The sequence below is a fragment of the Sminthopsis crassicaudata genome, chromosome X, assembly GCF_048593235.1.
Source record: "Sminthopsis crassicaudata isolate SCR6 chromosome X, ASM4859323v1, whole genome shotgun sequence".
NCBI classification, from domain to species: Eukaryota; Metazoa; Chordata; class Mammalia; order Dasyuromorphia; family Dasyuridae; genus Sminthopsis; species Sminthopsis crassicaudata.
Window position 1 is genome coordinate 16881606 of NC_133623.1, and position 22708 is coordinate 16904313.

General features: G+C 38.7%; 1 pseudogene; it reads left to right on the forward strand.

Annotated features, from left to right (window-relative positions):
- The window catches only part of LOC141548997 (density-regulated protein pseudogene), a 31896-nt pseudogene extending 19836 nt beyond the window's left edge, over positions 1-12060 (forward strand).
- The last annotated feature ends 10648 nt before the right edge of the window (positions 12061-22708 follow it).

Consider the following 22708-nt stretch of genomic DNA (forward strand, 5'->3'; position numbering starts at 1 on the left):
ATGTGCCTGAAAAAAAAAATAACTCTCTGATAGCTTCAAATGGACACTGAAGGACAGTCATTGGGATATGGATAAAGTCTGGACCTGGGATGTCATAGGTAAGGAAAATTCTCAGAAACCAATGCAGTTAAAATTGCAAAGAAAATAGGTCAATATGGGCAAAACTTGTTTCAGCAAGTTTTTCTGATAGTCTATTTCCAAATATAAAGGAAATTGAGCCAAATCTAATTTAAAATTTTATTTAACTAAAACTTTTATTTCTTTTTAGAGTTTTTTAGTGTTCTTCAGTTGTGTCCAATTCTCCATGACCCTATTTAGGGTTTTCTTGGCAAAGATACTAGAATTGTTTGCTATTTACCTTTCCAGCTTATTTTACAGGTGAGACACTGAAGTTTAAGTAACTTGTCCAGAATCACACAACTACTAAGTATGTGGGATGAAATTTTAACTCAGGTCTTTCTGACTCTAGACCTGGTATTCTATCTACTCTACCACTTAGCTTCCCCCCCAAATCTGTAAAAATATGAACCATCCCCCAATTAATGGCCAGAGAATATGAACTGGCAGTTTTCAGACGAATGCTCTTGTAAAAAATGCTCTAAATCATAATTATTAGAGCAATACAAATCAAAATAACTCACCTCATGCCTGTTAGATTGGCTGACGTGAAAGAAAAAGAAAATGTCAAATCTAGAAGGGATGTAGAAAAATAGGCACATATAATATATTATTGGTGGAGCTGTGAAGAGGTACAATCATTCTGGAACACAATCTGGAACTACACCCAAAGGAAAATAAAATTATGCATACTCTTTGACCTAGAACTGTCACTATCAGATATGTGTCCTAAAGTAATAAAAAAATGGGAAAAAAACTCTCTATGTACATAAATATTTTAGTAGCTTTAGTTTTAGTGTTAAATAATTAGAAATAATGGGGATGTCCATTAGTCAGAAAATGACTGGAAAAGTTATGGCATATTGTTTTGATAAGAATATGGTTGTAGGATAAATGATGCTGAAGGGGATGGTTTCACAAAAATCTTGAATTATATTAAGTGGTGTAAACTAAAGAGAGGAAAACCAGAAAAACACGGGTTATAGCAACAACGATCTTATAATGATTATCCATTGCAAAAGACTTTGCTACCGTGATCAATACAGATGACCCAAGACAAATCCAAAGAACTAATGATAAGAAATGCTATTCACCTCCAGAAAGAGAACTGATGAACTTAGAATTACCACTGAAGCACATTGTTTCTCACTTTATGTTTTTTGCTTCTTTTCACCCCTAACATGGTTAATGTACAACTATATTTTGCTTGACTTCCCATGTGTAATGGGTGTTATACTTCTTGCCTTCTCAATGAATAGCGAAGGGACTGCAAAGAGAGAAGTTAGAACTCAAATTTTTATTTTATCTTATTTTGTTTATTTATTTATTTATTTTTCCTGAGGCAATTGGGGTTAAGTGACTTGCCCAGGGTCACACAGCTAGAAAGTGTTAAGTATCTGAGGACAGATTTGAACTCAGGTCCTCCTGACTTAAGGGATGGTGTTCTAACCACTGCACATACTAGCTTCCCTTTTTATTTATTTATTTACTTGTTTTGCTGAGGCAATTGGGGTTAAGTGACTTGCTCAGGGTCACACAGCCAGGAAGGGTTAAGTGTCTGAGACAAGATTTGAACTCAGGTCCTGCTGACTTCATGACTGGGAACTCAAAAATTTTTTTTTCAAAATGGATGTTAAAAAGAAAAGAAAAGAAAAAGAGTAAAAAAGAAAACTCCTAGACATAATAACACTCTTTTAGCACAAGTCAGTAACTTCACTGTAACTTACAGTTACCTATAGTTATAAGAGAGTAAATGACTTTCCCAGGACCACACAACCTGTGTTTCAGACAGGATTTGAATCTAGATAGTCCTTTTCAAAACCAGCTCACTACCCATTAAGTCATGCTTCTTTTTCTCTGAAATTGATTTTTATTTTTCATAAATAGCCTAGGAATTCAGGCTTCTGACTTTGAATCTGTAAGTTACTAAATCATTTGAAATTTGCAATAAAATATTAATAATAATAGCTTTCATTTATATAGCACTTACTATGAGCCAGTCAATGTGCTGAATTTTGAAAATTATTCATTTCATTTGCTCTTACATCAACCCTGTAATGTAGGTTCTATTATTATTTATATTTTACATATGAGGAAATGGAAGCAGACTGAGGTTAAATGACTTGCCTAGGGTTACACAGACAGTAAATATCTCAGACTGGATTTGAACTCAGATTTTCCTGACTCCAGATCCAGTGCTATTTTCATTATGCCAGTCAAATGCTTCATAATATTCCTTGTTCTTGCTCTTGTCATTACTACTAAAATAACAATTCTATTATTTTTATTAAATTATTAAAATAAAATATTAAAATAATGACAATAATAATAATTAATTTAGCACTTTTGTGTTTGCAAAGCTCTTCACTTAGTTTCTCTTATTTGATTCCTACAAATAAATCTATGAGTTGGGTACTATTCTCAACACCATTTTAAGGATAAGGAAACTGATGCTGAGAGATTTAGTGTCTTGACCAGGGTCATACAGCTATTGAATGTTTAGGGTTAGATTTCAACTGAGATTTTCTTGATTTCCAAATCCAGTGCTCTATGCTTTGGGCTACTCCATCCTTTTACCCAACAAGTGAAGATTTTTTTTGTTTAGAAACTACCTTATAGGAAATATGGGCACTTTTAAATATAGAATTTGTCTACATGTCACTATGCCTTGTTTTTAAACTTGGGACTAGGCAGCTTTGGACTTTTGTGACATTTTTCCAATCAAATTCATTGCAGTCGTTTTTAGTGTTGAACACATAAATACACTCTATGGAAATAAATTGCAGTTAAAAATTTCATTCAGCAATTAGCTTTTTCTAGTATTATTTTCTGATGATAGGAGCTGTGTAGTCAGCCAGTCTGACTTGCAGCAGCAATTTTCAAATATAATGAAGTCAATTATAATGTTGGTACAAAGTATTTTGGAAGTAAAAGTCTGTAGATCCTGTATGGAAGTTGAGAAATGCTTATTGTATTTTGTCATTTCTTTGTGTTCACTTGCCTTTTCCCTTATCACATCTGGGCCTCCAGGTCGAGTTCAGTTAATTTTTTTTTAATTAAAGCTTTTTATTTCCAAAATATATACATGGATACATTTTGACATTCACTCCTACAAAACCCTGTGTTCTACTTTTTCCCCCCTTCTCCCCATCCCCTCCTTCTGTCACCAAGTGATCCAATATAAGTTAAATATGTGCAATTTCTCTATAGGTATTTTCCACAAATGTCATGCTACACAAGGAAGTTTAGATCCAAAAGAAAGAAAATGAGAAAGAAAACATAATGCAAGCAAACAACAACAAAAAGAGTGAATAGTTCAGTTACTTTTTACAGTCTAGGCCAAAAACAGATACTAGTGTTTGCTAAATGTCATTTATCACTGAGTTACAAGAATCTCTGTGAACTAAGAAAGGGTTTAAAAAGGACAAATCCCCTACTTTTTGTGGCCCAGAGAGAACAGTTTCCCTTCCATTTACAATGATAGAGCTAACAATGTAGGTTCTATCTCATGTAAATATATATACATGTATCTATAAGCTCACAGAGATTGACAGGGTGGCACAATTGATTGTCTTTGGAGTAAGCAAAACTTGAGTTCAAGCTTTGTTTCTGATGTGTGCTAGCTGTGTGCCCGAGGGTGAATCATTTAACCTCGAGGAGTCTTAGGCTCCTCCTTGAGAGTAAAGCAACATGTATATGAAGATTAGCAGAAATCAATACAATGATCCATGATTACTCTGAAGGACTTAGAATGAAAAATACGATCTATACCCAGAGAAAAAAAAACTGGGTCTGAATACAAATTGAAGCATACTCTTTTTTAACTTTATTTTTCTTGAAAATATTTTTTGGGGGAAATCTATGTTTTCTTTCATAATGTGACTTTTATAAAAAATGTTTCATATGTGCCTTCTTAATGGGAAAGGTGGAGAGAGGGAAGAAGGGAGAGAATCTGTAACTCAAAGTTTTAAAAATAAATGTTTAAAATTGTTTAACATGTAACTGAGAAGAATTATATTTCTTCATTGACTTCAGTATTTTAACTATGTTTTCATTGATCAATTTTCTCTAACAAGATGTTCAAGATCATATGAGAGGTCTAAGATTAATGTAAATGTCTGGAATCTACCTTCTGCTGGTCGCATAGTAGACCCTCAGGAAATACATGATGATTTTTTTTTATGAAGGAAACAAAAAAGTTCCTAGGAAAGTTTTTTTTTTTTTTTCTGGAGAAAAATTGGGGATGGATATGATGTTACTTTTAATCATTTGAAGAGGTGTCATGAGAAAAAGTCAAATCAATACAGACTATATAATCATGTAGTATGTGCCAGAGGGATGACAAGCCTTTTTCTTCTTGACTTTAAGGATAGATAGTACTAGAAACAATGCAATGAGATTGATAGAATTGCTAAGAGGTGGGTTTTTGATATACATAAAGGAAAATACCCTAAAACTTCTGATTTTCCAAAATTGAAATGGAAGAGGAATACTGAAAGATGGAATTCAAGGTAACATAGGGGTAATTTTTCCTTCATTTTGTCATTTAGTTGTTTTTTTAGTCATGTCTCTGTAATCCATTTGGAGTTTTCTTCACAAAGTGGCCGGCCCTTTCCTTCTCATTTTACTGACGAGGAAACTGAGGCATGGGAGGTGCTGAAAGAGTGCTTGCTGTTTCATTTACTGTTAAATGAATGAATATAGTAACAATAGTGAAACTCAGTTGTCCCAGTACTCACAAGAATTGTCTCTCTGCTTAATGCAGAGCAACTCACAACATTTTCCCTTGCTTAATGATAATTCAGTCTTTAAAAAGATAAAGGGACAAATAAGGGAGTCTTATTTTGTGCTAGATCTGATTTTTTCCCAACAGAGAAAAACTAGTTTCTTAGATGGAAAAATGGAAAGCTTGGAGGGGGAGCAGTCAATCTCTCTTAGAGTATATGATAGAGAAAAGGAAAGCTGGACATAGCCTGGCATAAACCATAGATTTTAGGAGAGCAGATTTCAAATATACAATGATAAGTTCATAAAAAGGAAAAGTAGATTCCATCAACAAAGATTCTACAAGTGGAAATCAACTATGAAAACACAAAGAAGAAAAATTCAGATAGAGAAAACTATGTTATCCCAAGAAACTATTATGAATGTACAGAAAAATCATAAACTTAAATTTCAAAAATATGCACAGAATATGGAAGCATTCAGGATAGTGAAGCACCTTAAATACATAATGTATGAGTGCCCGTTGAAGGAATATTTAACTGGAAGAAGAGAAAACTTTTTTTGCCCCCAGAATACAAAACTCAGAAAAGTATGTGCAAGTTGAAAAGAAAGTAAATTTAGACTTGACATCAGGAGAAAATTTCCTAACAATTAGAGCTGTCTAAAAATTCAGCGTATGACTTTGGGAATGATACCCTCCTTCTTAGAGTTTTCCATGCCAAGGCTGGAAGACTACTTATTGGACATGTTGAGGTAGGGTCCCTATTTCTAGTATAAATTGGACCAACTGGCCTCTGCAATCCCTTTCAGCTCTGAAATGATGATGATGATGATGATAACTAACATTTATATAGTGCCTGTTGTGTACCACACAATATGCCAAGCACTTTACAAATGAAGTCTCATCTGTTTATGTGAGTCACAAATGGGTTGTGATATGCATTGGTAGAAGAGGTTTCCTCACACTGACAAAATCATTAATCCTTTGCGTAATTGTAAAATTAACGCTTATACTAATTATGAATGATTATAATGTAATTATTGCCTATATTGTTATTTTCTATAATAATGCTTAAGGAATCATGAATTTGGGGGGAAAGAAATCAGCTATGTAAAATGAAAAATATTTTTGAAATCCTAAAATAATGCTAACAAGGGAGAGAGAGAATTCGGAATTATATTCAGTTTTGAAATGTCTATCTGGAGATTATCTACTCTTTGACTCATGCATTAAGTTTATTCTCCATGTCTTTGCACCATCCATCAGCTGTCAGTGTGCTCTGGTAATATTATTTGATGATGTTTTGGGGTAAAATATCATCAAGGAGGAAACTCACCTAAATCAACTGTGTGAGTGCCAGGTTGCATGTGTATATGTGTGAGACAGACAGTAACATAGAGATTGTATGTAGATTATTTCCAAAATGATTTTGCCTCTGTGCCTAAGCTTCTCTAATGGAGTGTTTTGTGGGTATCTCAAAATCAGTGTCTAAAACAAAATTCATTTTCTTTCCACTTAAATCTTAACTCGATCTTTCTAAGAGAGATACTACCATACTTGTAGGCACCAGGTTTGCAGTCTCAATATCATTATCAACTCTTATCTTTCGCCAGCCCCCTGTGCTCCACATCCAGTTTTCAAATCTCTAGTGTCTCTTGCATATTCAGTTCCCTCTACTCACAGGGAACCGTTGTATTTCAGGCTCTTGTCACCTCTCAGCTGGACTGTTTCCGTCTTCTCATGGGACTCTCAGCTGCCAAGCTCTTTCTCTCAATAATCTTTCCTCCACAGAAATTCCAAAATCAACATCTTCCAAAAGCAAAACCTGTCACTTCTCTCCTCAAGAAGCTTCACTGGCTTCCTCTTGCTTTTCAGATAAGAAATGCCTTTGTTTAGCATTTGAAAGACCTTCACAGTATGACTCCAGACAACCTTTCCAGGCATCTTGTGTATTGTTTGCTTCCATGAACTCTACAGATACATGAAACTCGCAGCTTATAACTAGTGCCTTCAAAAGTCTTAAATTTGGTCTGGGCCAGATTAAAATATAATTGAGAAATATTTAACAAAATCAATAAAAATAAAATAACAGACAATGGAAAACATAGATAAAATAAATAAGACATAGATAGTTAATTTGCAGTTTTCTGAGTCAATATGTGGCTCAAACCTGTTTTTCTTTGAGTTTGATACCACTGCATTATAGTAAAACTGATCCTTTCAGTGAGGTGGAAAAGTGGATAAACCATTAGGCCTGGAGTCAGAAAAACTGGAGCTCAAACAGCCTCAAATACTGACTAGCAATTGTGTGATCCTCAGCAAATAGCTTAACTCCTGACTGCCTTTTATTTCCTTGAATGTAAAATTGAGATATCAAGAATAGGTTTGTTGTGAGAATCAAATGAAAGAATATTTATAAAGTACTTAGCACAGTGCCTGGGATATAGTAGGTGCTTAATAAATGCTTACCCAACTTCTTTTACCCAACTTTGACACTTTATCTTATAAGATTATGGGTATTGTGTTGTAAAGGAATATGGAGATCATTCAATCCAACTTTCTTATTTTATAGATGAAGCAATTGAGGTCTGTAGTGGTTAAATGATTTGGCCAAGGTCATACAGATAGATCATTTGATTTGAACCCCCTATGCTCTGCTTCAAATCCATAGCTCTTTTCCATTGTACTACACTGTGCCTTTGAAAAGGCACTACACAACAATCACAAGCAAAATCTCAGAGAAGAAAAACGGTCTGGCCACAGGTATTATGTAAATACCTGACAGAAATGAACTGAGAAACTAACAAATGTAACTGGAAATGAAATGAGAGTGATGGGAAAAAGAAGGAAACTTAATGTCTTAGTAGAAAAAGTGTTAAATCTTCTCTAAACTTCATCCTGAAAATTAGATTGAAAACAGAAATCAATGACTTTCTGAGATTACAAGAAATATTTAAAGTGAAAACACTGAAAAATAAAAGAAAATGCCAAATGTCTACTGACCAGCAAAAAAAGATCTGAGAGAGGTAATCTAGGAATCATTAAAGTGCTTGAAAACTATGACCAAAGAGAAAGATTGAATACTGTACTTTTTATCTATTTGTTTTATTATTATTATAGCTTTTTTATATATAAAACATATGCATGGGTAATTTTTCAACATTGACTTTTGCAAAATCTGTTCCAACTTTTCCCCTCCTTCCCCCCATCCCCTCCCCAAGATGGCAGGTAGTCCAATACATATTAAATATGTTAAAGTATGTGTTAAATTGGATGCTGTATTTAAAAAAAAACACAAATAAAAACTTTCCGGCTTTGTTATAACTAGAGCACAAAATAAAAATAAGACTTTATTGAATTGTTATATAAAACTAGGAAATATTAGACAAACTAAAAGATAGACTAACAATATTATTACCTAATCTTTTTCTGCAAGTATCAAAAAGAAAAAAAAAGGAAAATTTGTAAGAAATAATGAAGAATAAGGGAAAAGTCTCTTTTGATTTCATCTGATTATAACCAAAGCCAACAATTTTAATGGAATAGATACAGATTTGCAAAAATCTAAAAAATATAGATTAAGAGAATAAGAAGTAGAGAATTAGAGTAGCCCAATTTCAGAAAAGGAAATCAAAAAAGTGATAAATGAATTTCCAAAGGAAAAAAGGACAAGATAGATTTATAGTTAAATCACAGCAAACATTCAAAGAGCAGTTTGCCCCAACATTTATATAAACCTTGTTAAAATAAGAAACTATACCCTACCAAATTCCTTTTGTGATATAAATGTATCTAAATGATCCCTAAAATAAGTAGTGTCAAAACAGAGAAAATGTTGAATATCAATGTAAACATATTAATGATAGTGATTATATAGCATTTAAGGTTTTGCCTCAGTAATCTTATGAGCTAGATGCTATTTTTCTCCATACAGAAGAAACTGAGGCTGAAAGGTTAGGTGATATGCCCAGAATCACATAGCTAGTCAGCATTGGAACTCAGATCTTCTTGTCCCAATTCTAGTGCTCTATTTCCTGTTCACATAGGTGCCTATCATCATGTAAAATATTAGCTAAGAGACTTCAAGAACATATTTAAGCAATTAAACACCATGACCAGGTTGAATTTGTTATCTCATTGCAAGATTGGTTCAGTAGTAGGAAAGCTATAAATATAATTAAGTACATTAATAAGAGAAAAAAAATTATGTGATTGCAGCAATAAATATGGGGCAGCCAGGTGGTGAAGTAGATAAAATACTGGTCCTGGAATCAGAAATATTTATCTCCCTGGGTTTAAATCCAACCTCAGATACTTAGCTGTGTGACCCTAAGCAAGATACTTAACAGTGTTTGCTTCAATTTTTTTTAATCTGGAAAATGAACTAGAAAAGGAAATGGCAATTCATTCCAGTAGGTTAGCCAAAAAAACAATTGGGTACATGAAGAGTAGGAGCTGACTTAAGAACAAAGTGAATAAATGCATCAAATACACATTTCTCTTAAAAGAAAACAAAGGAATACTGAACGTTTCTTTAATATGCTATATACTATCAAGGAACCAATAGTTAATAAATGTAATTGAGAATTCTGGAAACTTTAGTAAGATAAGTAAGTTAAAAAAAAAAAAGGCAGTTGTTTGGTACAGTGGTTAGAGCAGTAGCTCTAACTTCAGGAGGACCTGAGTTCGAATTTTGCCTCAGACATTTTACACTTCCTAGCTGACTGATACTGCAGCAAGTCACTCAACCCCAATTGACTCAGGACAAAAAAAAAAGGGCAGCTAGGTGGCGCAGTGGTTAGAGCATCAGCCCTGAAGTCACGAGGACCTGAGTTCAAATCTGGCCTTAGACACTTCATCCTTCCTAACTGTGTGATCTCCAATTGCCTGGACAAAAAAGTCAGTTAGTTGGTTAGAGCTGCTGCTCTAATCTCAGGAGGACCTGAGTTCAAATATGACCTCAGACACTTCACTTCCTAAGGTGTGAGTCTAGGCAAGTCATTTAACTCCAATTCCCTGGGCAAAAAAAAAAAAAAAAAAAAAAAGTACGGATGCCTAGAGTGACCACTATTATTTTATATAGTTTTTAAACTACTTCCTAAGGTGGCAAAACAAGAAAAAATTGAGGGAATGAGCAAAAATAGAGAGGAAGCAAAATGCTTGGGTTTTGTGGATGATATCATCAAGTTCCAGGATGCTAGAGATTGAAGTGTCATTTCAACGATAGCAAAGTTGTTAGTATTTATTCATTTCAATCCTATCTAACTCTTCTGGGCCCCATTTAAGTTTTTCTTATAAAAAGATATTGGAGTGGTTTGCCATTTCCTCTTTAAGCTCATTTGACAGATGAGTAAACTGAGGTACACAAGGCTAAATGACTTGCCCAGGGTCCCACAACTATGTAAGGGTCTGAGGCTGTGTTTGAACTGAGGTCTTCCTGACTCCAAACCCAATGCTTTATCCACTGCACCAATTAGCTGCCCTAGAGTAAAATAGATGGATATAAAATAAACTCACCCACAATACAAATTAAGCATCATATTTCTAAGTAGACTGTTACTTCCATATTTTATTTTGTTCCTAACTGGCAACCAAGGTGAAAGATTTACCATTGACTTTGGGAATATAAATGGCAGCGACAGAGTTCAGAAATTCAGAGTAGAGTAGGAGAGTTATTTTCTCTAATTTTTCTAGATTTCTCTTTTCTTTTGCTTTTGTTCCCCTTTTTTCTCCCCTCAAATATCAAATTATCATGTCCTTCAGTGGGAAGAAGTAGGATAGTCAATAAACTAGTTCATAAATAACTTTTATGTAAAGCATATTGTGGAAGAAGTTTTCAAAACTGTCACAACTAGATAACTGTTATAATTTTTTAAACCTTAGAAATAAGGCTCATCACTGTCAAAATCATGAATTCTTTTCTCACTCCACCTATATCTTGGCAAATACTCTTCTTGGTATAAAGAAGACATTGTCCGTTTATAGTATTTTCACTATCAGAAATACTAATCTCATAAGATGCTGTGAGAATAGAAATGAGAACAACTTCTGGGAAAACCGGAAAACAATATGACAGAAATTAGCCATAGACTAGCACCTTATACCATATACCAAAGTAAATTCAAAATGGGTATATGATTAAAATGTAAAGAGTGATACCATAAGCAAATTAGAAGAGCAGGGAATAATTTACCTGTTAGATCTATGGAGAAGAGAAGAATTTATCATCAAACAGCAGATGGAAAGTATTACTAGATGTAAAATGTACAATTCTGATTAATATTAAATTAAAAAGGGTTTGCACAAACAAAACCAAAGCACCCAAGATTAGAAAAAAGCAGAATGCTATGAAAAACTTGTACAGCACCTGTCTCTGTCAAAGGCCTTCTTTCTCAAATATATAAAGATTTAAGTCCAATTTATAAGAACACAAGCCACTCCCCAATTGGTAAATGGCCAAAAGATACGCACAGTTTTCAGTTAAAGATATCGAAGCTAGGAGTGAGCAGGGCTGCGGGGGCTGCGGGGTCTGGGCCGGGCTGGGGAGCTGCATGTGTCGCTTCTGTGACCGGAGGCAGTGGGGGCTGTACGATCGCACAGATTTGTGAGTTGGCTGCAGACTTTTCTGAGTCCATTGCCCCAGACTGCAAAGGAGACCCGAAGAGCAACACCAAGCTAGACATGGATTACTCACTTCCGGTCCTGTACTGTGGAGTCTGTTCTTTACCAACAGAGGACTGTGAATATATGCCTGATGTTGCTAAATGTAGACAGTGGCTAGAGCAAAATTTTCCAAATGAGTTTGCAAAACTCACTGTAGAAAATTCACCCAAACAAGAACCTGGAATTGGGGAAGGTCAAGGAACGGCAAGAGAAGAGGAGGAGCAGAAAAAGCAAAAGAGAGGTGGAAGGGTCAAATAAAACAACAACAACAAAAGAAGCCGGTTCACAAAAGTTCATGATACCCAAAATTCCCAGAGCAAAGAAGAAACACATAACAAGAGTGTGTGACCTTGCAACTTTTGAGATTGACCTTAAAGAAGCACAAAGGTTTTATGCTCAGAAATTCTCCTGTGGTGCCTCAGTTTACAGGAGAGGATGAAGTCATCATTCAGGGAGACTTTAAAGATGACATTAGTGATGTAATTCAGGAAAAGTGGTCCCAGGTCAATGATGACAGCATTGAGGATTGTGGAGAAATAAAGAAGTGGTTTTAAAAATTAGTCTGTATTTAATAACCTGAAGTCATAGTTGATGTAGCCAAAAGGAGGGAGGCCTTTAAATATATATATTTATCTTACAGTAAAACTGTAGACGACCCTCATCCTTGTGTGTGTGTGTATATGTATATATATATATATATATATATATATATATATATATATTTATATTTATATTTATATATATATATGTATGTATATTTATCTTACAGTAAAACTGTAGACGACCCTTATCCTTGGCATTTCACTGTTCTGTACAAGGCTGCTTGTGTTTTTCCTTTTGTTTTATTTTTTAAATTGCCTAAGTCCAATAAACTGGGGAAAATCATCAGGTTTATGCATGAAATAGAGATTTAGTTAAATAAAAAATTTTGGTCATATGGTACTGACTTTTTTTTTCCTCCAGCATAATGTAGACTTTTTGTGGGGAGTATTTTAATTCATCTGTTCCTATTTCAATTCACTGTATAATTTTTTTTAAAAGAAATTTCTTATTACCAAAGCCAGGCTTTTTTGCTTCTCCCTTAAGTCTCCAGTGTGTTAACCTGCAGTTGGATAGAAAGCAGCTTGTAGATTTGCTGTGGACTTTATTGTTCAATTACCTACAGAAACCCATTTCATACATAGGGCCATTGAGAGAGCTTGAAAATTCTTCCCAATGTCAATAAATAAAGCAAGAATGAGATTGTTACACACACAAAAAAAAGATATTGAAGCTATTTGCAGTCATATAAAAATGCTTTAAGTCACTATTGAGTAGAGAAAACTGTGCATAACCTTTGATCCAGCTATAGCATTACTAGATCTATATTTAAAGTGATAAAAAGAGGGGGAGCAGCAAGTTCCTATTTGTACAAAAACATTTATGGCAGCAAAAATTAGAAATTGAGAGTATGCCCATCATTTGGGGAATGGCTGAAATAAGTTGTGGTAAATGAATAATCAAATAAGAGTGGGACATTATTATGCTATGAGAAATGATGAGCAGGCAGATTCTGAGAAATCTGGAAACCCTTCTATGAACTGATGCTGAGAGAAGTGAGCAGAACCATGAGATCTATCTGATGATCAGCTGTGAATGACTTTTTTTCTGTAGTACAATAAGAAAGTTCCAGCGTACTTATATATAAAAATACTGTCTCCAGGAGAGAGAAATGATAGAGTCTGAATACAGATCACATTATTTTTTCATTTTCTGGTGTGTGTGTGTGTGTGTGTGTGTGTGTGTGTGTGTGTGTGTTTCCCCTTTCAGTTTTGTGACTTCTTTTAAAACATGACTAATACACTAATATCTTTTTCCTGATTGAACTTGTATAACCTATATCAGATTGTCTCAGGTAAAGGAGAGATGAGAAAGGGAGAGAGAAAATTTGGAACTCAATTAAAAAAAAAAGAATGTTAAAATTGTCTTTTCATATAGTTGGGAGAAAATAAAATATTTTTACCTGACAATAAGAATTTTGTAAAGACTGGCATATATGGGGGTACTAACTAGAAATACTGTCTTTTCCCTCCATCAAGCTTGATGAAGACTGAACAATAGAAGAAAATAAATGAGAACCAAAAAATTATAGACTCAGTAACAACTTTCCAGAGAAAGGTCTTGACAATTACCACTTCTAAAGTAGGTATAGGTTAGAATGCATCTAATCTCCCAAGCATCTTCCAAGTCAAGATACACATCATTCTTTTGAAAAACAATGAACTAGGCTTGTGTTTTTAATTAAACAGTTAACACACTGCACTTTTCCATTTAAGCAGCTCTAGAGATGAATTAAATCCTTGATTTTGTTTTCTAATGAGGCATACAACTGGTTATTGTTTTCCTTTTTCAGAAGTAAGTTGTGAAATGTACAGACAGTGAAACTGCTTCTGGTTTTTTAAAATCCAGACCTGTTCAAGATAGTGGTTAGAGAGTTGTTTTCAAAATCTGCCAGGCAGAGAATGGAATAGACAATTTAATAAAATTAGTAGCAAAACAATTACATTCCAGTTAATCTTGAGATTCAGGGAAGTTTTAAAAATAGATGTGTCTTTATTTACTTTGTGTAATTTAAATTCTAGGAATATTATTCAAAAGGAGGATAATTATTGATTAAATAACAACAAATGGATATTGACAGTACTAGGATTGTTGTATGTTGGGGATAGAACTTATAGTATTATTACTTTGGGGCCATGTGAGGCCTCCCAGATTCTTCCTCTTATAATTGAGAAGACTGAGGTCCAGAGAAGTTATGGACTTTCCCCAAGTACATAGAGGTAAATAAATGGCAGAGCCAAGAAAAAGAAGAATGTGAGAAAATTTGCAAATAAACTCTGTTCTCAGTAAAACATGAGGTCACCTTTTCACAATTCATTTTAAATTACAAATTAAAAACAGATAACTATAATCAATTTGGAATGAAATATGGTTTCACTTTCAAATTTCTATCTAGGGCTTAATAGGCAGGTAATCCTTTCTCCCTCTTTCCTTTCCTCAGTAGAGTAGATTTTACCCCATTAGGACACTGCTTGCGGCACCCCAACTTTATGTGACTTGCCCAGAGTTACACAACTAAATGCCAGAATGGGAATTCCAATTGAGTCTTAAGGTCAGTAACTTTCCACTGCTCAGCCCTGTGTCCTTCAAAATCCTTTCTTATCCTCCACAATATAATAAGAAACCCCTCCCAATTAATGAATTTACTAATAGCATTTTGATGCAAAGTAGGATGAGTAGATGTATTTGGTGAGAGAGCCTGCTTAAGCAGTCTTTTCCTAATAAGAAAGCCTCATAATAAATCATAATATTGATGTGGGGCTATCATTTGCATGCCATTTGGTTAGTTTGTTTTGTTTTTTGTTAAACTGACTTACATGCCATAATCAATTAAATAACACCAATCAGCTATTAAAATGCCAGAGTTAGTTTTTTTTATCTCTCTGTGTGTGTGTGTGTTTTCAAGTTTGGGAACCTCTTTCAGGAAACATTCTAAGAAACCCAGGTCCCAGAGTTAATGTACTAAGTATTTCATTGAAATAGTCTATTTTACTGAGGATATCCTTTTCATCATATCAGAATGCAACATTACTCTCTTTGAACTGCAAAACCCAAAGTTTTTCAAACTCAGATTTCCTAGGGCAATTTCTCTCCACATGGGCTTAAACGATATTTTGCTCCTCATCTAACTTCTGTCATAGTTTTGTGCTGTTTTTCTAGAGACAAAGCCTTTGAGCAAGTGGGAAGGAGAAAAATCAGGAGGAGGGATCACAACAATATAGAAAGTCAGATATGGTGAGACACTTGAACTTAGTCTTACAGGGGACATTAGGTGGTGTTTTAGAATTTGGTGAATCCTGTAAATTGGATGTGATTTGAAAAGACAAATCGGGTTTGTGTAAATGATACTCTGTGATTTTAGGATCCCTCTTGGAAGGTACTTCTAATAATTCAGAGAATTCCCAAATATTGTTGACTCTTGAAATTCAATTCCTGTGAAAAGATTGCTGTGAAACGATTCCATGCTGTTGTGGGGCAGGATGCTTCTAGATTTGCCAACAAGAAGCTAATCTCATAGCACACATGTGGTCTTGCAGATCTGTGGAGCCCTGGGCAAACCTCTTCGGCATTAGCATGTTTCCACTACTCATTGGTAAAAAGGGATCAGTGATAGAGATTTAGGGGAGAATGGCTACTCAGAAGCGGTCTAGTGCAACCTGCTCATTTTCAGGATGAGAACCCGAGTGCCCGTCTGAAGTGTCTCGACCGAGACTGTGCTCATCCTAAGTGGACAAGTTCAAATTGGAACCCTGGTCCTCTGATAACTAACTCAGCAATCTTCCACTTGCTCATATGAAATAATCTATGCAACTGCAAGTTTGTATATGGTTGATTATCAAAGTCTTTGAAGTAAATATTACTGTGTGAAAGTTAAGCAGAAGTATGTTCTATTTTGTCTCCTGTAAGAAGGGCTGTTCAAAAAAAAAAAAAAAAAAAAAAAAAAAAAAAAAAAAAGGCTGTTCCTATTTTCCCTGACCCATGAAAGGTGAGTCATTCTATTTTTTCAGAGGGGGATTTTCAATCTAGTTGGATATGTCTGCCAGGCGCCCTTCCCTTCTGGTCTTTGCAGTACATCGGGAGCATTTGCAAAGACCCTTTGCCTTAATGTTCTTTGTGCTTTTCAAGTGTTAGAATGCAAAAGTCAGTCCTTGCATTTGAGGGGTCACAGGCAAGTGGGTCATTCCAAAAGAGCTGAGGAGCAGGGTGCAAAAATTTGCAAGCAACGCGAGCCCTTGGAGCTTGTGGTTGGTGAGAATCTCCCCCAGACTGCGTCTGAGGGCGGAGACAAGCAGCAAAGACCCTCTGGGTTGTGCCATGCGGAGGCTCTCTCGAGCAGCCTGCTGGTGCAGAAACACTTGACCAGGAGCTCGTGCGCCTGTGGAATAATGTGTGCACAGAATGAACTGGGAGTCCTCGAAGTGATCCTGGGAACCCGAAAACTCGCTGTCCTGGGCTCCTGGGAAAGCAATCCTGCCAGAAAAGCCATTATCCCACCGGTAAGATCTTAATCCTGCGGGAAGGCCACCATCTTTTGGAGGGTAGCGATTTTGCCGAGAAGGCCGCAATCCCGCCATTATGCCAGGGGAAAGCCATTATCTCAACATTCTGGGGTGGGAAGACTGTAATCCTGCCATCCTGCAGGAGGGGGGGGGCGGGGTTGGGTGGGAAGACGGTAATCCTGCCATCCTGCAGGAGGGGGGGCGGGGTGGGGTGGGAAGACTGTAATCCTGCCATCCTGCAGGAGGGGGGGCGGGGTGGGGTGGGAAGACTGTAATCCTGCCATCCTGCAGGAGGGGGGGCGGGGTGGGGTGGGAAGACTGTAATCCTGCCATCCTGCAGGAGGGGGGGCGGGGTGGGGTGGGAAGACTGTAATCCTGCCATCCTGCAGGAGGGGGGGCGGGGTGGGGTGGGAAGGCCGTAATCCTTCCCAGAAAGTGTCAGTCCCGAGGAAGTGGCCATCCGGGAAGGCAGTAATTCTGCCGGGAACGGGGAAAGGCCGTAATCCTGCCACCCCACTGGGAAAGCCATAATCCTACCATTCTGGGGGCAAGTGGTAATGCTGCCATGCTACCGGGGGAAGGCCATAAACACTCCGGGAAAGTCGCAGTCCCGAGGAAGTGGTGATTTTGCCAAGAAGGCAGTAATTCTGCCATTTTGCCAGGGGAAGGTCGTAATCCTGCCATCGTGGGGTGGAAGGAAGTAATCCTGCCATCCTGCCAGGGGAAAGCCTTAATCCTGCCATTTTGCCGGGAAGGCCGTAATCACTTCGGGGAAAGTCACAGTCTCTAAGTGGCGATCTTGCCGGGAAGGCAGTAATTCTGCCAGGAAGGCGATAATCCTGCCATTCTGCTGGGAAAGGTCGAATCCTGCCGGGGAAAGTCACAGTCCCGAGGAAGTGGTGATTTTGCGCAGACTATAATTCTAAGGAGGTGGTGATTGGGCAGGCGGCCATTAGAGATCAAGGTGCCGAGTCTTTAAGCCATCCCTCAAACATTTCAAAACCTAGCTCTCCCTTCCCTTTGGCAAGATGAGTTATCAACCCACTGGGAAAATATTCTATGTACTAGGCTAAACTCAGTACTCTCCTCAGAAGCCCCAAAGACGCCTCAGCCAGATCTGGCCTACAGGCCGCTGCCGCGTGATCACGCTAGGTGGCTCAAAGGGTAAGATTCTGATCCCAGAAGCGTGTAATATAGACAGCTTCAGCCTGCCTCCCTGTATTCTGATTAGCTGTGAGTTGGTTCCCTATAAGCCGGGGCTTCAACCTCACCAGCTGTTTAGTGGTGGGTGCTTGTGATATGGCCACTTTCAATATAACCCCTTCCCTTTATGGGCGCTTATGAAGTGACCACCTACGATCTAAGTACTTGCGCTATGAGCGTTTTTGATGTGCCCAGTTGCAAAATGGGTGCCTGTGGTGATAAGGGCACTTGTAATATGGACCCTTGTGTTGTGGGCCCTTGTGATGCAGGTAGCTGCAATGTTGAAGGCTGTAGTCTGGTCCCCTGCAACCAGACGAGCTATAATGCGGCTTACTGTGATGTGCCCAATTGTGGTTTGACTGGGTTTGGAAAAAAGGCCTTTTCATAATCTCCTGTGGCTTTGGTGCAGAATGTGGAGACTACCGCTGGGAGCAGCAGTGCTGGTGGCAGAAGAAGCGTGAAAAGGATTGAGCAGATAAAAGTGACCGGATTGGAGCCTGGACAGCTGGAGAGGCTTGTGCTACAACCTGGACAGGTGGGAGACCTTGTGCTGTAATCTGGACAGATGGCGCGGCGTTTGCTGCAACCTGGACAGATGCAGCCTGGACAGAATGAGAGGCTTGTGATATGTCCTGGACAGATCGGGGGGCTTGTGCTGCAACCTGGACAGAATGAAGGCCTTGTGCTGCAGCCTGGACAGGGTGAGAGGCTTGTGTTGCAACCTGGACAGAATGAAGGCCTCGTGCTGCAACCTGGACAAAGTGAGAGGCTTGTGTTGCAGTCTGGCCAGAATGAAGCACTTGTGTTGCAACATGGGCAGAATGAAGGGCTTGTGCTGCAACCTGGACATGTCAGAGGGCTTGTGATGCAACCTGGACAGGGTGAGAGGCTTGTGTTGCAACGTGGGCAGAATGAAGGCCTTGTGCTGCAACCTGGACAGGTTGGAGGGCTTGTGATGCAACATGGGCAGAATGAAGGGCTTGTGCTACAGCCTGGACAGGGTGAGAGGCTTCTGTTGCAACCTGGACAGAATGAAGGCCTTGTGCTGCAACCTGGACAGAGTGAGAGACTTGTGCTGCAACCTGGACAGATTGGAGGACTTGTGCTGCAACCTGGGCGGAACGAAGGGCTTGTGCTGCAACCTGGGCGGAACGAAGGGCTTGTGCTGCAACCTGGGCGGAACGAAGGGCTTGTGCTGCAACCTGGGCGGAATGAAGGGCTTGTGCTGCAACCTGGGCGGAACGAAGGGCTTGTGCTGCAACCTGGACAGGTTGGAGGGCTTGTGATGCAACGTGGGCAGAATGAAGGCCTTGTGCTACAGCCTGGACAGGTCAGGAGGCTTGTGCTGCAACGTGGGCAAAATGAAGCGCTTGTGCTGCAACATGGGCGAAATGAAGCGCTTGTGCTGCAACATGGGAAGAAAGAAGCGCTTGTGCTGCAACATGGGCAAAATGAAGCTCTTCTGCTGCAACATGGAAAGAATGAAGCACTTCTGCTGCAACATGGGAAGAATGAAGCGCTTCTGCTGCAACACGGGCAGAATGAAGCACTTCTGCTGCAACGTGGACGGAATGAAGCCCTTGTGCTGCAACATGGGCGGAATCAAGCGCTTCTGCTGCAACGTGGACGGAATGAAGCGCTTGTGCTGCAACATGGGAAGAATGAAGCGCTTCTGCTGCGACATGGGCAAAATGAAGCGCTTCTCCTGCAACGTGGACAGAATGAAGCTCTTCTGCTGCAACATGGGAAGAATGAAGCGCTTCTGCTGCAACGTGGACGGAATGAAGCGCTTGTGCAGCAGCCTGGGCAGAATGAAGGGCATGTGCTGCAACCTAGACAGGACAAGGGAATCATGCTGCAGCCTCGACAGAATGACGGGATCGGGCTTCCACCTCGGCAGAATGGCGGGATTGGGCTGCAGCCTCAGCAGAATGAAGGGATCGGGCTGCAGCCTCTGCAGAATGAAGGGATCGGGCTGCAGCCTCTGCAGAATGACGGGATCGGGCTGCTGCCTCGGCAGAATGACGGGATCGGGCTGCAGCCTCTGCAGAATGAAGGGATCGGGCTGCTGCCTCGGCAGAATGAAGGGATCGGGCTGCTGCCTCGGCAGAATGAAGGGATCGGGCTGCTGCCTCGGCAGAATGAAGGGATCGGGCTGCTGCCTCGGCAGAATGACGGGATCGGGCTGCTGCCTCGGCAGAATGAAGGGATCGGGCTGCTGCCTCGGCAGAATGAAGGGATCGGGCTGCTGCCTCGGCAGAATGACGGGATCGGGCTGCCGCCTGGACAGATGGAGGGGCGTCTAATGCAGCCTGGACAGGTGGGAACCTATTTGTTGCAACCTGCACAGATAGAGGGACCCATCCTGGAGCCTGAACAGGTGAAGGAGCTTGTGCCGCAACCTGGACAGGTGGGAGGGCTTGTGCTTCAATCTGGGCAGAATGAAAGGCATGTGATTCAATCTGGACTGGATGATAGTATTATGATGCCACCTGGACAGAATGAAGGTATTATTATACAGCCTGGGCAGATGGAGGGGCTTATGATGCAGTCGGGACAGAATGAAGGGCTTATGATGCAGTCTGTGAAGATGAAGCCGACTATGATGCCGCCTGGGGAGGTGGAGGGGCATATGATGCAGTCTGGGAAGATGGAGCAGTTTATGACTCTGCCTGGGCAAATAGAGGACCTTATGATACAGCCTGGACAGATGGAGCAATTTATACTGCAACCTGGACAGAATGAGGGACCTATGCTACAGCCTATGCAGACGGAAGAGCTTATGGTGCAACCTGTGCAGGGGAAGGGGCCTATGCTGCAGCCTAGACAGATAGAGAGGCCTGTACCAAAGCAATTAACTTTACCATACAAGCTAAAGTCCAAGAGAAAGTTTGCCAGGAGGAATGACAAGAGCGGATCTCTGGTGTACCTGACTCAGAAGTTTGTGGCTATCCTTAAATCAGTTCCTCGAGGGGTCATGGACCTCAATGATGTGGCAATTAAGCTGAATGTCCACAAGCGGCGTTTGTATGATATCACCAATGTGCTGGATGGCATTGGCCTCCTGGAGAAGAAGGCCAAGAATCTTGTCCGGTGGGTAGGGCCTGAAGCAAATATCTTGCCAGCCTTTGAACAGGTGACCCAGTTGGCAGAGTTGGAGATGACCAGTGAGAATCACCTGGATGAAATGATAGTAGAAACAGAAAACCTAGCCAGCTTCTCAGATAGCTCTGAGACTCAGCAGAAAGTCTTCATGAATGCTGAAGAGCTTCAGGATGTGTCATCCTTGGATGAGCAGTTTTTATTTGTGGCCAAGTCCCCAGAAGAAACTGAGCTAGAAGTACCATCCCCAGATACCACCTCTGCATCCCTAGAAGAACCCTTTTGAGGCCTACTGCTGTAAAGTAGATGACTAGGGCACAGGTAACAAAGTTTAAAAGGCTTCAAGAAGCTTTTATTTGAAAGTGACGTCCCCACCTACGTCCTTCCCTATCAATGCACGATCTTTATAGTTTCGTCTAAATGAAAATGTCCTTGATTTGTTTTGAACAGTTTACACATTTCAGAATTGTTTGGAGTTATGTTATGTTGACTTGAACTTTATGCTCAGATTTATGTTTTCAGTTTTGAGAGTAAGGACAAAACAAGATTTTCCATGAACAGTTTGCCTTCATCATCCAACTTTAGAAGAGCATGGACTCACTCCTGTGGGGACCAGTTTGGTTTTTAGAACATTCATGGAAATGGTCTGTTACTGACTTTGTATATTTACTTAAGTAAAGATTTCCTGTTAAAATAACTTCTTTTTCTAGAAAATAAGTTTTCTTTTACTGCTAAAAAGAGTGAATTTAATGTTAGTTAATGTTTCCTTTTGGAAAAAAATTGCATCTTGAATCAACCTAGTAGAGTTTCCTTTTGAAGCATTTTAGTACAGTTATTTTATTTAGCAAATCATTCTTTAGCTCTTTGCTGTTTAGATAATGGATCTGAAATATGAAAAGATCTTTAGATTTTCATCTTGTATAGCAAAAAATGTATGTATGAAAAAGTTAAAGACAGAGGGGCTATGTTATAGATAAAAATGTATAGTATCTGTATAGGTATAGTATATATAAATTTATAGTGTAGAGTAAATGCATAAAAATATGGATCTATTTCTATTTCCCCCTCAAATACTCATGTAAAAACTCTATAAAATGGTCTGACAGATGTATATACTCTCAAGGAAACACAGACCATATCTATGTTTAATTTAATCTTATAAATGAGTGATTTTTTTTTTGGGGGGGGGGAGTATTTTACATTTCTAGATGGTATCCCCAAAGTCTTTATTTAGTCTAAGGCTTAAGGCTTAGGACATCCTGTACACTGTTTCACTACCTCTATAATTTTTTTTTCTTGCAACAGAATACTAGTAGTATAATCCCCATTTTCCAGATTAAGAGCCTTATATGCAAAATAATTAAGTATCCACGATTTCACAGCTAGGAAGTAGTGAAGTGGAGCTCAAAATGTGGTGTTCTGGTTCAAAGTCCCCCTGTAATATTAGGACCCACTTTGTATATGAATTAGAGGATCCTTTGAGAATCAATGAAATTAATTATTTTGATTAGATTAAATTAATTAAAATTTAATAGAAGTGGTACATATTAGACCCTTAATAAATGTTTATGGATGATAAATTGAATGAAAATTAGACAAAACAAAATATTCCATGTGACTTTGTTTCATTAAAATTTTCATCTTTCAAACAGTTGTGTTTGTATTGTATAATCACAAAGAATATTACCTTAGACTGTTGGTTAAAAATTTTAGGAAAGTAGGTGAAGGTTGCATGCCTGGACTGTTGGCTCTGGCATATAAAAGATAGGTGACTGGACATTTTGTTGTCTTCCTTTGG